Source organism: Camellia sinensis, chromosome 2 (genome assembly GCF_055761805.1).
Source record: "Camellia sinensis isolate YWXY chromosome 2, ASM5576180v1, whole genome shotgun sequence".
NCBI classification, from domain to species: domain Eukaryota; kingdom Viridiplantae; phylum Streptophyta; class Magnoliopsida; order Ericales; family Theaceae; genus Camellia; species Camellia sinensis.
This window is the reverse complement of record NC_138962.1, coordinates 179,101,905-179,106,005: the sequence shown is the minus strand read 5'-3', so window position 1 is coordinate 179,106,005 and position 4,101 is coordinate 179,101,905.

Below are 4,101 nucleotides of genomic sequence, written 5' to 3'. Positions count from 1 at the left end.
GTAGCGATAGTCAATTACTTATCTGCATGTAACTGAATGAACGGTGGGAATGAATCTGCATTGGATTGAGAAGAAAAACTCATAATATGGCAATCTGAACTTTGTCGTTTCATTTACATTTTCAGAGAATGATCCATTTGACTTTTGGTTCATCTTTTTTTGAGAAGTACTGGTTTAAATGCAGGGTCTCATTACAACGGAAAGGAAGGGTGCTGGTCCAGCAGCTGCACCATTTGCTAAAGCCCCTGGGGAGATCAAGGGTTTGGGCCTTAGGGAGGGAGCAAATCTCGTTGAAGTGGTAAATCTTACTGGAGTGTTTTTTGGCAGCTTATTTAAGTTGATGCAAGGCTGATATAGATTGATATTGTGTGGAAAAGAAACCTTTGGTTGTTTAGCTTGCTTTTTGGGTACATGCAATTGTCTCAAGGATGTTTGCTGTTATCTTTCAGAACATTGTGTATGCTTTCATAATTTATAAAAACTAATTGCGGGGAATGGATTTTGTTTAGGTTAAAAGAGTGAAGCCTCATGTGCTTCTTGGTTTGTCTGGAGTTGGAGGTATCTTCAATGAGCAGGTGGGCAGCCCCCTAGGTTTGTTTTGCCCTTCATTACTTTCAAATGAAGCATAATGAACCAGTGAAGTTTGCTTAGTTTTATTTGGAAAGGCATGTTGGTTCTGTACTATTTATTTGGTTAGTTGTTGATAAATGGTATTAGTTGGGGAAAATACATTAACATTCCCCCTCCGGAACTCCTTTGCTTTGCAAGTTTGTTTGTTCTTGTTTCCTAGATGTAGGCAATACCTTTTAGAGATAGTCTTCATTAACCCTTTTATCATTTTACTTTTTCCCAACTTTTGCTAAATAATCAAATTCTTACAAAAAACGTACAATTATTTATTACTAGGATAAAGGAGCATACCTTATCAAGATGTCATTTGGTTGTATCACTATTAGTTAAATCCACTTGGCTCAACTCAACAAAGACCTAATTTCAACCTCTTGGAATTGACTACATGAATATTTTCCCAAAATGCTCTCTGTAGAGCAATACCTGTAACACCCCAATTTTCATACCCAAATGATAATACAATAATCATGGCTCTTCAAGGTAAATCTGAAAATAAATCTCCACACTTGCATTACATGATACAAATAGTCTTCATGCGATAACACATTCGCTTCAAATCAAATAACTTAAACAAATAAATACCCTCATGGGTTCACAAGTTCCCAAGGCTTAGGCCCGGTTACACAAATCGGTTATTCAAACCACACAAATATAGCCCTTGGCTTACAAAACAGAGTCACGCAAAATGAGAGCATTGTGCTTCCAACACACACACTTTCACGCCCTTAGTTGGGCGGAATCACCACGTCCTTTCTTGCACAAAAATCCCGTAGGGTGAGCTCAGTAGGAGATCCTTAACAAAATATATACATTTTATACAAGTCTCAAGATGATGAATGCACATGCCATACTATGTTCTTTTAAAAGTAAGACGCATCTACATCTTTTGAAAATCATCATGCTCAATGATGTCATGCAACTCCAACTGTTCAAAACTAACCAATTTAACTCAAGTGGCAGTATATACAACTTTGGTAATCCCTAGGTCGGTGCATGCAAGTAGACTATGCAAGTACTACCAATTGTCATTTTTACCGGTATTAACCAGAAGGCTTGACACCTATCCGCGCGACTTTCTGGTCTTTCACCAAGAACACTCAGGCCAACTTAATCAATTTCATCTACACCTCTTATCAAGACTTACCACCGTATTTACCCCAAAACCATTTCATGAAAATCCGTTTCCCAACATTTTTTTCTCAATGCAAGGTTTTCAAATCAACGTTCAAAGCTCAACATAATCAAATGAATTGGTATGCCCTTGAAATGAGTAAATGCAATACAACATTTCTTCTATTCTCAATATTTCCACACAATAATTCCATTGTGAACAAATCTCCCATTTCTCTTTTCAAAACAATAATATCACCAGATGAATATAAACTTTGATTTCCAATTCCCCCAAGGAACAACACATTTCCCACATTTTGAGCATTCTCTATAAATTAGCCATTTCAAGACTAAACAACATTTTGAATAACAATTTCCAAAATGAACAACAATTCTCATATTTTACAAACTTCATCATTTATATATATAAATAAACAATTTTCAAAACATCCATTTATTTTGACCCCCAAAATAAATATGTCAACATTATCCAAGGATTTTCAACATCTTTCAAGAACCCATATTTCTAGGTTTTCTCACCAAAACCACTCATCTCCATAATATTTAGAAGGATCTCACCAAAATCATCTTTCTACAATCAATATAATTCAGGCCCTCAATTTTCATTTTAAAAGGAAAAGAAAGTAAACCCACTTTCAAAATTACTCTTCTTCTTGAATCAACAATCAATTTTCAAAACTAGTCAAAAGATGATTTTGAAAATCGTCTAGATCTTGCAAAAACATATATATAACTCAAAGGAAATCCCTACCTCAAGTTTGAAGAAGAATAGAGTTGAAATCCCAAAATCAATGATACTTACACTCGATCTCCACCGCACATAACATAGCCCTCACCTAGATAACCAACTTTGATGAAGAACTTGGATCTAAATTCCAATGGATTTGGAGGAATCAAAGATCTTGTGAGGTTTTTGGTCGGAAATGTAGAGAGAAGGAAGAGGAAATGTTTTTAGAGAGAGAGGTATACAGAAGTGATATAACTTCAGCCCAAAGAGAGGAAAAAGAAAGAAAATTCGGATTTCACCTACTCCCGCACCTGTCTTTTTAGCAGTGTGCTTCATCCCCTCCCTTGTTTCCCGCACGTGCGGCCTCACCTCCCGCACGTGCGGTCCTAGTCCTCAGCCCGGAATTCTATCGGTTCAACTCCCAACACTCCAACCCGACCGAGCGGACAAGCAACTTCGAATGCATTTTGCATTTTTGTTTTGGGGGCGCTGCCCCTCAACCCTGCCAGGGCACTGCCCTTGGACCCGCCAAGGGGCGCTGCCCCCTGGACCCCCGCAAGTTGACCGGGCAGCTCGACCCCCAACATACTTAGCGAAGTGGCAAAACTGGGATCGCTACAATACCTCAATTAAATCCATGGCAATTACATTCTTTCTTACTGCATCAACCCTCGTTCTTTTTAATTATCCTTGTGTTTAACAACACTTTGTTTACTCTACTTTTATGGGTGTTTTTTCCTCAATTTACTAATCCTTTCATGTACAATTTTGGCTTTTTTCATAATTAAATTGCCATTACTGTATAGATCTCATTCTAAAATACCTATTACTTGATAAGTAACTATGGCTGGCTATGTTTGAAATAGGGGTGAGCAGCGGATATACCGATCCGCCAAAACCGACCGAACCGAACCGATCCGCCGCATTTTGGATGGATACGTGATGACGAGCGGACGGTTGCGGATTGATTTTCTCCAATCCACCAATCTAGCAGACGGATGGCGGATCTGAGATTCTTTTGGCCGCAACCGAACCGCCAAATCGCGAACACCCCTAGTAATTTATAAGACTTTGTGTTTTCAGTTTGTTTAAATATTCTGTTTGTATTTTCAATTAAAAAAGAGTTTAAATATTCTGTTGAAAAAAAGTTTTCAACTTGAATATCTTTTTTGAATTGAAAAAATTAAATGTATTATTTATCTATATTTTTTGGTTTTTAAATCTATCTCTAAAAATAATAAATAGAAAATATGATATATGCTGGTTGGTTTTTGTTTTCAAAAACAGATGTAGATGTAACAATACAGAGACATACAATTTCTACTACTGCTCTGTTCATGGTTTTGATGGTTTGAATTGTTTTTATATTTTAAGAACCACAGATTGTAATACTTTATGTGAATGAGGCATGCTGTGATTGTAGTATGTGGATGAAGCATGCAATGATTGTGATGTTCTAAAATTTTAAATTTTCTTGCTTTGGATGAGACATGCAGTAATTGTAATATTTTTTTAAGTCATTAAGTATAATACTTTTTTTTTTTTTTTGAGGAAGTGCATAAGTTGAATTATGTTAAAAGTTATAAAATTTCAAACTGCCAAACCGATTCGCA